Consider the following 12,737-nt stretch of genomic DNA (forward strand, 5'->3'; position numbering starts at 1 on the left):
AAAGCTAAAGGAACTTGACTGATAGCAAAAGGATGCCTTTAAATCTGAGACAGGTATAGGAACTTAGGGAAAACTGCAGGCTGCCAAAGGGAAGGAAACACACAGCAAGCAATGAAAAGCAGGGTTGTGAGACTGAGATTGAGATAAGTTGAATGAATGAATGCCTTAGATTCTGGGGTCTTTGCAGAGATGGTGGAATTGTTAAGAGGGAGAATAACTTGGGTGAAGGGGAAGAGGGTATAATACAAAGCAACCCTCATCACAGAAAACTGCAAGTCGCAATGGAGGAAGTTATACAGAGAGTGAAGGTGATGCTGGAGGGGATGGAGAAAAAAGAGAGCATAGCAAAGGACAGTAAAAAGGTTAAGAATAGGGCGTTGGCAAAGGAATCCTGCAGGGTAATGTTCCAGCATCTTGGGTGGAAATTGACCACCTCATGATGTCACCTACTTGGTCTGAAGTTCTTGGGAGAGCTGTCTACTTCGAGACACTGTTTCTTGGGGACTCTCGAGAGAGTCTCAGTTTAAAGTCTCTGGTTGGGGCAGATTTCCACTTAGAGTAGCTTTTAATATATTTTCAGTTGAGAAACATCAATCCAGGGTTAGACCTCCCAGGTTTTGGCAGCAGTGTTAGTGATGTACAGAGGACAATGCAGACGCCCTTTTAACGGGGTTTAAGATTAGTTTTCTGGTGATGTTGACTTTAGAGAACGAGGTCTCCAATTTCTAGGTTGTACAATGGTTTGGATAGGAAAATTGGAGGAAAATCAGCCTCAACCTATTGAAGGTAAGTTTGAGTATAATTGATAAATATTTTGAAGTAATTTAAAATGTCTGAATTGACCAGGTAAGGATATTTGAAAGTCTAAATAGAATAGGGAATTCTCAAGGGGCTTGCCAGTTATTATTGTATATAGGTATAGTTGGTGTGATCTGGCAGGAGAGGATCAGAAGGCAATCAGGGCTAAGGGTAAAACTTTAGGCCATTGCATATTGAGTCTTTCCATCAGTTTAGTAAGCTTTATTGTTTGTTTTGTTTTGGTTTTGTTTTGTTTTTTACAGATAGGATCTCACTATGTTGCTCAGGCAGGTCTCAAATTCCTGGACTCAAGCAATCCTCCCACCTCAGCCTCCCAAGTAGCTGGGACCATAGGCGTGTGCCACCACACCCAGCTATTTAAAAAAAATTTTTTGTAGAGTTAGGATCTTGCTTTGTTGCCCAGGCTGGTCTTGAACTCCTGGCCTCAAGTGATCCTCCTGCCTTGGCCTCCCAAAGTTCTGGGATTACAGGCGTGAGCCACCATACTCACTTTAGGAAGTTTTAATTTTAATAGTCCATTAGGTCTGTCTATCATTACAGGAGAGAGAGATGACAAAGGATGATCTGGAGAGATAACAAGGACAACATATTTTTGTGATACAGGAAGAACGACTTGGATTTCTTAGATTACTTTACTGGTGAAATGGGTCCCTCAGCCACTTAAAAAGAGCTGATGGAATTGTCCATGTGCAAAACACTTGCCCTGTTAATCTAGGGAAGGCTAAGTGTTTTTTTTTTTTTTACAACACTTCCCATATACTTTATATAATATTAACTAAATCTAATTATTTTAGTACCTCCTTTTAAAAAGTGAAAGAACAAATCCTTTTGTGATTTCCTTGGGACTCTCTGGAAAATCTCAAAGGCAGGTTTAGGTATAAAACATATCATTTCATATTAGATTTGGAGCTGGGTGCAGTGGCTCATGTCTATAACCCTAGCACTTTGGGAGGCCGAAGCTAGTGGACCACTTGAGGTCAGGAGTTTGAGACCAGACTGGCCAACATGGTGAAAACCCATCTCTACTTAAAACATACAAAAATTAACCAGGTATGGTGACACATACCTATAATCCCAGCTACTCGGGAGGCTGAGGCACGAGAATCGCTTGAACCCAGGAGGCAGAGGTTGCAGTGACCCGAGATGGAGCCACTGCACTCCAGCCTGGGTGACAGATCGAGACTCCGTCTCAAAAAAAAAAAAAAAAAAAAAAAAAAAAAGAGAAAAGAAAAAAGATTAGATTTGGGGAAGGCAAACTGTCAAAAATCGTCAGGATACTTGAAAATGTGGTTAAATAGGATCATAGGTCACTGATAAACAATACTGGGCTACCATTTAACTAAAGTGATTTTAAAGTAAATATAGGACGTAACATGGTTGTCAAAAAATATCTTAGCTCTTTAAAAAGTGGAAAAACTTGATTCTCTTAAATAACTAAGGATATGAAAAAGTCAACATAAAGCACAGGTATAAAGAGTTGGGTGTCCTCTAATTCAATTCACTACTGACTACCTACCTGGAGATAGAGTGAACTCCCGCAAGTTGAGGACTCAGTCTCACAAGACTGTCTCCCACTTGAGATGCCAGTCACGATCACATATTGAGATCTGTACTTCTGACTAACTGGCTATAAGTTGGGATTCCCACAATCCCCTTGAGGTTCAATTAATTTGCTAGAGCAGCTCACAGAACCCAGGCAAGCACTTTACTTATGTTTACTGGCTTATTAATAAGGGATATAATGAAGGATGAAGATGAACAGCCAGATGGTGAAGATGCATAGAGCAAGGCATGAGGGAAGGGGCATGGAGTTCCCATGCCGCCTCCAGGGCACCACGCTCCAAGAACCTACACATTTCCAGCTATCTGGAAGCTCCCCAAACCCTGTCCTTTTGGGTTTTTATAGAGGCTTCATTACCTAGATGTGATTGATTACGTCATTAGCCATTGATGATCAATTCAACCTTCAACCCCAGAGTTGAGGGATGGGGCTGGAGGTCCCAACCTTCTAATCACATGATTGATTCCCCTGGCAACCAGCTCCCATCCTGAGGCTATCCAGGAGGCCATTAAGAGGTCACCTCATTAGAGCAAAAGATGCTTCTTCACCCAGGAAATTCCAAGGGATTTAGAGGCTCTGTGTCAGACACTTCTATCACACGAGAAACTACAACGGTCTTAAGAGCCTTGTATCAGAAACTGGGGTCAAAGACCAAATATTAGAACAGAATATTCTTATCATCTATCGCCCCTGTAATGATAGACCGACCTAATGGACTATTAAAATTAAAGCTTGCTAAACTGGGCATAGTGGCTTATGCCTGTAATCCCAGCACTTTGGGAGGTCAAAGCGCCAGGAGTTTAAGACCAGCTTGAGCAACATAGTGAGACCCTATCTGTAAAAGACAAAACGAAACCTAAAACAAACAAACAATAAAGCTTAAACTGATGGAAAAACTCAATCTCCAATGACCTAAAGTTTTACCCTCTCTGGGACTCTCCTTCACCATCTGTAAAATGAGGCCAGGGCTCATTTACATGAGATTCCTATGAGGATCAAGTAAAACTGTGTTGGAAGACTTTAGCACAACACATTCCTGTCTGGCAGCAGAAGGGGATCAGCCTTGAAGTACAAAATCCTGGGTTGCAATCAGTGGTGTGCTGGTAACAGCTGGCCCCAGCGAACTGGCACAAGCCAGCTCAGCACGGCTCAATTTATGTGAAGTTTCTAGAAGAGGCTAAACTAATCTATGGTGAGAAAAGTCAGGACAATGCTTGCCTCTGGAGGGGGTGGCAGCAGGGATTGATAAGGAAAGGGCATGAAGGAACTGTCTGGGGTGATGGTCATGTTTAATGTTTTGATAGGGGTTTACATTTGTCAAAATTCTTTGAATGATACACTTGAGATTTGTACATTTCACTGTATAAAATTTTACTTAAAACTGTAAATGGATTGATGGACAGATACATGGATAGATGAAAAAAGATGAGATAAAGCAAGATTAACAACATGTCACAGTCTGGGTGTAGGGTATATGGGTGCTTACCGAACAATTCTTTGTATCTTCTGTGTGCTTGAAGATTTAATTGTAAAAAATGTTGAGAAAACATACTTAGCATATCTTACATACAAAGTTGTTTATCTTTGCCCCATTGCTTCTAGTAGTTTCACTTACATATATTGATTATAATTTTAACCACAAATGACTTTTGCTTTGCAGAGAAAACTAGGAAGTAGATAACTGTGAACAGTCTATCATAGAGCAGGCTAGCAAAGCTTATGAATATATATCTCATAATCTAGTAGATACAATATTGGCTTATTTGACTAGTAAACCTGTATACATTTAGGAAGAACATACCAAGTAGAATAAAAGTGTATACTTCTGTTATACTTAATGGTAATAACTCATAAAACATAGCTATTTTTATTAAACCAACAATATTAAGCTAATTTTGTTTGCCAAAGATTTACCTAAATTATGTAACTTGAATTTTTTTTTTCTTTGAGATGAACTTCATTCTTATTGCCCAGGCTGGAGTGCAATGGTGTGCTCTTGGCTCACCACCACTTCTGCCTCCTGGGTTCAAGCGATTCTCCTGCCTCAGCCTCCAGAGTACCTGGGATTATAGGCATGCACCACCATGCCTGGCTAATTTTGTATTTTTAGTAAAGACAGAGTTTCACCATGTTGACCAGGCTGGTCTTGAACACCTGACCTCAGGTGATCCGCCCGCCTCAGCCTCCCAAAGTGCTGGGATTGCAGGTGTGAGCCACCAAGCCCAGCTGTAACTTGAATTTTTAAAACATTTATGTTAGGTTTTAGAGAATACTTTTTCCCCTACACTGGAAGTATTAGATGTTCAGATTTTTTTTCTGAGAGTTTTAGGGTTTTTAAGGAATTCTACAAATTTATTTGACAGTATCATCCAGAGGTAGAAAAATATCACATATGCATAAAATAAATACATAAACATACAGACAGATGCAAACAAAGATCTTACAGTTTTCATTCTAAAATTTTAGCCACGATTCAGGCATAAACACAGAAATACAAAACTCACTAGTCAATACAACAGAGTTGGCTCTTGTCTTTGCCCCACTTTGTATTTTTATCAGAATTCTGTTTCTGGCAGATGGGACAAGTTGAGGTTTACCTATTCAATATGAGGGCTAAAGCTTCCCATCAATATTTGTGGAGGAGACTTTTTTTTTTTTTTTTTTTTTTTGAGACGGAGTCTCGCTCTGTCGCCCAGGCTGGAGTGCTGGAGTGCAGTGGCGCGATCTCGGCTCACTGCAAGCTCCGCCTCCCAGGTTCACGCCATTCTCCTGCCTCAGCCTCCAGAGTAGCTGAGGCTACAGGTGCCCGCCACTACGCCTGGCTAATTTTTTGTATTTTTTGGTAGAGACAGGGTTTCACTGTGTTAGCCAGGATGGTCTCAATCTCCTGACCTCATGATCTGCCCGCCTCGGCCTCCTAGAGTGCTGGGATTACAGGTGTGAGACACCGCGCCCAGCCTGGAGGAGACTTTTAAGATTTTCTTTGCACTGATGTGTAATCTGATGGATGTTGTGGACCAAATGTTTGGTGAGGGACTGAACAGACACCTGGCAGCCATCTGGGTATCTCCAAAGACCATCTGAGTAGCTAAAATATCCAGTATGTTTCCAGTTAGCTTTTTCAGTCTTTGATGCTTGCTCTTGGAGTCCCTGAGTCCCTCAGTGGTGGCAGAAGGACTAAAGCTCTAATGCCTATAGGGAGTTGAGGTACTGGTTTGAGAAGGGAAAGGTCTGGCAGGGGTAGACAGAGAGATGGAGGAGGTAGGTGTATGAATGGGGACACATCAAAGGATCCAAGGAAACTGAAGGGAAGATCAAAGGTGTTAAGGGAAGAAAGGAGGAGTAGAGGCCATGGAAAGGGAAAGGTCTTAGATGAGCTAATTTGGGGAGATCTCAAGTTCCCTAAATAGGCTACTGAAGTTCCAAATTCCCTCTGGTAATTTTTTGGCCATTTATGAATACATTAGACTGAATCAGTGCCCCAGCGGCAAGGCATGTAGTAAACAGGAAAGAAGAGGAGGGAAGGCATCTGAGAGAATGAGTTCCCCGCGGGATTAACAGATAGTTAAGCCAAGATTGAAGAGCCAAGGGAACACTTCATATAATCTCCACGGCAGAAATCCCAGAGAACTCCCACGGACAATTTCTGGGGTGGAGTCAAGTGGACCCCCTGCCCCATGCAATCACCAGTGATTGAGGAGATGAGGAAATTCCCACACACAATCCCCATGTTTGAGATGCCAAGAAAATTCTTATGCATAATCCCCCAGTTTAGAAAGCCAATAAAAAAACAGCAGAGGCTTCACAGAAAGGGATAAAGAAGTCACTTTGCCAGGAAGAATAAACGTAACTCCTGATTACCACATTACAAAAGATAAACGTCCAAAGCACTGGATTAGATTAGGAAGTATGACTCACCACCATGGATTCCTACTTTTCCAGGCAGAAAAAGACACAAAGGGTCCAGGAAGCCAGCATGAATACCTGGGTGAAGACACAGGTTCCGAGGGACAGCCAGCACTCCGTCTGAGTCACGGCACCATTAGTATTCAAAGAAACACAAATCAGGATTTAGTAAGGAGAGACTTTTATTTAAAAGGGTTATTACAAGGGAGAGAAAAAGACTATTGAAATATGGAGAGGAGGATGATTGCAGTAGGGAGAATGCTGTAACTATAAGGTCTGCAAGATTCTCAAAGCCAAACAGAAAAAGGTTTTTCTTTTATAGAGGAAGGAGGAGGCAAGCAGAGATAAACAATCTATGGAATGGAAGCTGGACAAGCAAGGGGGGCATGCTCTGGTTCTTTGTGTTCGGGTTTAAGGACAAGCAGAGGGTAAGCAATAGACAACTGTGAACCCTTGATCAGGGTAGATGACACTCTCCAAGGCTTACAGCTAGCCACGTGCACCAAAGGGACAAACAAATCACAGTCTTCTCCCTTTCTGATCTTTTCTCCTGGCTTTCCCCAACTGAAAGGGCGGACTGGCTGCAAACGGGCTTTGAAATCTTAGTTTGTGGACTGTAAGACCAAGAATCTTATATGAGTCTCATAGGTTGCTTTATCACTGACACAAAAATCAGGTATTATGAAATAACATGCAACTAAGATTATAAAGCCATCTGGGTCCAGGGCATGGATTTTTATTTTTATGTATTTAGTTATTTATTGAGACATGGTCTCTCTGTCACCCAGGCTGGAGTGCAGTGGCACAATCGTAGTTCACTGCACCTATGTCACTGAAGCTGGTCTCAAATTCCTGGCCTCAAGCAATGCTCTCAAAGTGCTGGGATTACAGGTATGAGCCACCGCGCCCGGCCCAGGATGGTTTTCTCATATATAAATGAGCCAAACATGGCCTCTATGTGTTGGAAAAAGGGCTAAGGTGCCTGTACAAACAGATACACAATGGCCAGTTTATGCAGGCAACCCACAAGTCCTTTTCCCAACATCTATGTATTAACGCCCAGGTTATTTCTTCCCTGCAGGCTGAGTTCAAAGGCCCACCAGTGCCAAACTTAAATATTTGCACATCCAATTATTTTTATTTTATTGTTTTTTCTTTGAGACAGAGTCTTGCTCTGTCACCAGGCTGGAGTGCAGTAGCTCGATCTCGGCTTACTGCAACCTCTGCCTCCCGGGTTCAAGCGATTCTCCTGCTTCAGCCTCCCGAGTAGCTGGGACTACAGGCACTCACCACCATGCCCAGCTAATTTTTGTATTTTTAGTAGAGATGAGGTTTCACCATGTTGGCCGGGATGGTCTCGATCTCTTGACCTCGTGATCCGCCCTCCTCCGCCTCCCAAAGTGCTGGGATTACAGACGTGAGCCGCTGTGCCCAGCCTCAATTATTTTTTAAACTAGACCAAAGAGGCAGATTTTTAAGCAATTTACATCCTGCCTGTTTTGCATACTCCACAAAATCTCACCCCACATCTGTTGACAATAGGTAAGCCCTGGGCCATAAAGACCCCAAGCCTCTGCTGCCCTTCTGAGCTCTCTGACCCAATAACTCCACATTGCGGGCTGAGCAACATCATCTAGACACGTAAGTCCCCTCTCTGACCCCCATCTCCCCTAAGAATGCCTTGCCTTCCTTCCCTTCTCAGTAACCTCTGTACATATTCCTGCTGTGAGGGACTTCTGCCACATACGAGCCTGTTGATGCACCACCCACTAAAGCTGTGTATGCTACCGCCACCTCATGATAATATCATTCCTCCATCGGTCCCCAAATCCCTCAAATCTCCTACATCTCTGGCAAAATTGGAGTTGACAGTGAATACGGCTGTATTACCTAGTGGCAAAATATTAATAGCTCAGTAGTTCTGTACCTATGTAACCCTACCCCCATATGAATGGGAATGGACTGAGGGGGAGGCACTTGCTAGACTGGCATTACTGACAGAAATCCGAGTCAGTACAGTGACTGAACCTAACATCCCTTCCAAAGGCAAAAAAGTTTGGATATAAATAATTGACAAATGGAGAGAAGAAGAAATGGTAGTTGAGAGGAAATGAATGAATAAATGGTTTATGCAATGGGGGAAATCCAGTATTACACTGGTGCCTCAAGAGAGGCTCAGATCAAGAGAATGATATTGTCTCCTAGCACGATTATGCCAGATCCCTGAAAGGTGAGGCCATATGTCTGCTGAAACTACCTCTCCTTTTGGAACCTGACAAGGTTGAATGGAAGCCTGCAAACCTGAGTAACATCATTCTGGGAGACATTTTGGGTACATCATTTGATGATGAACTGGATCAATTGTTGATGACTGAGTGAAACTCTACATGACATTATCTTTAGACTCTTGTCAAAAGTATATCATTTGGGGCCAGGCACGGTGGCTCACGCCTGTAGTCCCAGCACTTTGGGAGGCTGACAGGGGTGGATCACCTGAAGTCAGGAGTTCAAGACCAGCCTGGCTAACATGGAGAAACCCTGTCTCTACTAAAAATACAAAAATTAGCCTGGCATCTGGCAGGTGCCTGTAATCCCAGCTACTCAGGAGTGTTGAGGCAGGAGAATCACTTGAACCCAGGAGGTGGAGGTTGCAGTGAGCTGAGATCACCACCACTGCACTCCAGCCTGGGCAACAGAGCGAGATTCTGTCTCAAAAAAAAAAAAAAAAAAAAAAGAGAGATATCATTTGGGAAGTAGTTTCTAGGAGCTACACCCTGCCAGGCCATCAGACTGTGTGGTGTAAAATTCCCAGCGGACTGATTATTGTGTAATTACAGACCTTAATGATAGAGTGCTTAGAAAGGTCCCTGGTTTTAAGAGGCAAAATATAGCGGCAGCATGTCTGACATGCTACAGTTAGCCATGCACAAATGTATATCACCCTTGTTTTGTGGACAGAAAGTTATCAGGTTGATGCAAAAGTAATTGCAGTTTTACATTACATTAAAAGTAATGGTAAAAACCACAGTTACTTTTGCACCAACATAATATTAACCAGAATAGAAAAAACAATGGGTTTCAGATGGGATTAAAGCAGTAAACATCAGGTGGTAGGCTCAGATTCCCTAGGGAAATGCCCCACCCTGAGATGAGGAAGGTTATGTGAGACTTTATGTCATACTCAGACTAAATTACCTCTAGATTTACCACTCATCTAACCCTGTTATGGGGGTCCCAACATTTTGGGATACACAATATGTGTCCTAGCTGCACTCAGGTCAGCAGTGCACAATGGCAACAACATGCATAGTGGATTAAACAACATTGACCATGGAACAGAAAAGGGCTTTAGGGGAGATAGGTGCTGGTCTAGGCATCGTGGGACAAGTTGAATTTGCTTTTAAGGAGAAGCAGCATTCAGAGGAAAAGATGTATTAACTAGAATAAGTAGACTAGAGAGATTCTCTTCCAGGCGAAAGACAAAGGATGGGTGTCAGCCTGGAAAGATAACAAGGCCTTAGTGAAGTGGGGCAGGCAGACTCAACAAACAATGCTGGGTAATGCTAGGATCCAGTATTGGGAAAGGGTTTGTACCCAGACCCAGCAAGGCTTCTTGACTGTTTTAATACAGATGGAGGCTGAAATGGCCATAAGGACACCTGTGTCTTCCCCATAGAAGGGAGATGGGCCCTAATTTATAACAGCACATAATGGAAATCAGTCTCAGTACAAGCCTGTGGATTGAGATAGATGATGGGTTTTGTCCTCAATTGTCTTAGAACTCAGAAATAACCCATAATCGAGTTATAGTTAATTGTAATAATACTCGTCAGGAATAATATCTGGTATATGCACAAGTGCTGATTCTGTTAGGAAGGCAGCAAATACCTCTATAATTCTTACTGACATGAAATGAACCATACTCTGACCATACTGTGATAAGGTGTAACACTGACATTGTTAGCAAGATTAATTTGCCTTATATAAATAACTCATGTGATAATACAGATATTAATAATCAAATTTATTGGAAGATTGAGTTAAAGCTTATTAAGAATGCAATACTGATGGGGGATCACTAGTCCGAGGAAGAATTAGATTTACCTAGCCATTAGCTAATGTTTATCCTAAATAGTTCTGTACTAATTTATCATAAGGTACAAATAGCAGTAGATCAAGAGGGTAAATGAATAATCAAATTTGGCCGGGCACAGTGGCTCACGCCTGTAACCCCAGCACTTTGGGAGGCTGAGGCGGATGGATCACTTGAGCCCAGGACGCAGAGGTTGCAGTGAACCAAGATCGTGCCACTGCACTCCAGTTTGGGTAATAGAGCAAGACTGTGTCTCAAAATAAATAAATAAATAATCAAATTAGTATGAAATGTAATGGTTTTGTAAGGTGGATTGGTTGTTTCTTTAAATCTACCCCTACCCTACACTGGTTTTTTCAAATGTTAGGAATATGCAAACTGATATTACCGCTGTGCCTGGTATATGCTGTGTTAAATACTATACTAAATGTAGATGCTCAAACAAATTTTATCATTTTGCTGTAAGGAAGCCTAGGCCAAGGGCCAGAAGAGTGGACTATGCAGTAAAGTGTTAACTCAGCAGGCCTGGGCTGCCCAAACCCTACACATTCCAAATGTCCTTAGAGTTGAGCCTGGATCAACTCCTAAGAAATAATCTCTGAGCCCTTGGAATATCTTGCCTGATTAGAGTGTCTTTGTATACCTGAAGCCTTGGGGCAAGATAAATAGTTTATGCTAACAATGTGATCTGTGTGAATGCCTATTTTTGTATGCTTGGACTTTGGGTCACACTGTATCAGTCTGACCTCTGGCGAGCTGGGGTTTAAATGGCTAAGGTCAAGTCATATACATTCCATGCCTACAGAACTGGTTCTCAATAGAAAACCCTAGACATCAAGACTCAGGTGAGTTTCCCTGGTTGGCTATACTTTATATGTGTTGTCACATATCATTGCTGGGAAAATTAAGTGCTATTCACATGACTCTACTCAGAAAGGATAACCTGAAGCTTCTACCTGGTTTCTCCTGAACTCTGCTCTATGCACATTTTTTCTTTGCTGGTTTAACCTGTATCTTTATCTATAATAAACCATAACCATGAATAGAACCATTCTTCTGAGTTCTGTGAGTTCTTCTAGTGAAATATCAAGTCTGAGAGTGGTTTAGGGGACCCCCAACATAGTATTCCCCACTAGGTTTTCCACACAACAAACAAAATAGAAAAAGAAAAATAATTGAATAACCGGCATCAGAGAAATTTAGAGAGAATAGAGATTAGTAAGTTCGAGACCAGCCCAGCCAACAAGTTCAAGACCAGCCTGGCCAACATGGTGAAGCCCTGTGTCTACTAAAAATATAAAAGTTAGCTGAGCATGGTAGTAGGCACCTATAAACCCAGCTACTCAGGAGGCTGAGACAGGACAATTGCTTGAACTTGGGAGGTGGAAGTTGCAGTGAGCTGAGATTATACCACTGCACTCCAGTCTGGGTGACAGAGTGAGACCTTGTCTCAAAAAAAAAAAAAAAAAAAAAAAGAAAAAAGAAAAAAAAACAGAGAGAAATTCATAGCTCATATGACCTTACTTCTGTATAAACTGCACATTTGTCTGCGAAAAGGGCACACATCATCAGCTACATGATTTCATTCTCCATAAAGAAAAAATAGATCAACTTCTTAGGAAGTAAAAATTTCCAGGCCGAGTGTGGTGACTCACACCTGTAATCCCAGCACTTTGGGAGACTGAGGCAGGCAGATCACCTGAGGTCAGGAGCTTGAGACCAGCCTGGCCTACATGGTGAAACTCCATCTCTATTAAAAATACAAAAAATTAGCCGGGTGTGGTGGCGTGTGCTTGTAATACCAGCTACTCAGGAGGCTGAGGTAGGAGAATCACTTGAACCTGGGAGGTGGAGGTTGCAGTGAGCCAAGGTTGAGTCATGAGCCAAGGTTGAGTCACTGCACTCCAGTCTGGGCAACAGAGCGAGGCTCCATCTCAAAAAACAAAACAAAAAAACCCAGACACTTAGGCCTAAGAAATGTTATTGTTGGTTCTTTCTAAAGGTCGTAGTGATTTTCAGCTCAGGATTCTCCCGATGAAACTGTTTTAAAATTTTTCTGGTAGATGCTTGCAGAGCAGAGAGTGAGATTTCCTGGTTTTCTATGGCTTCTTTGCTGTTGTCTCTCTTTGTGAGTTTATGCCCAACTCAAGGCAAATTCCTTCTCCTACACTCTTCCACTAGAAAAGTCTTTATTGTTTTTTCTCCCTACAAATATGATCTACATGTGGAGCAAAATATGTAAACAGCATAAATATGTAAACATCAGGAAAGGAAAAGCCTCTATAAATGGACAAGGAAAATCCTCTATAATCTAACTTTTGACTCCCAACTCAACCTGACCACGATTATCTGGTTTGA

The sequence above is a fragment of the Macaca fascicularis genome, chromosome X (assembly GCF_037993035.2).
Source record: "Macaca fascicularis isolate 582-1 chromosome X, T2T-MFA8v1.1".
Taxonomy (NCBI): Eukaryota; Metazoa; Chordata; class Mammalia; order Primates; family Cercopithecidae; genus Macaca; species Macaca fascicularis.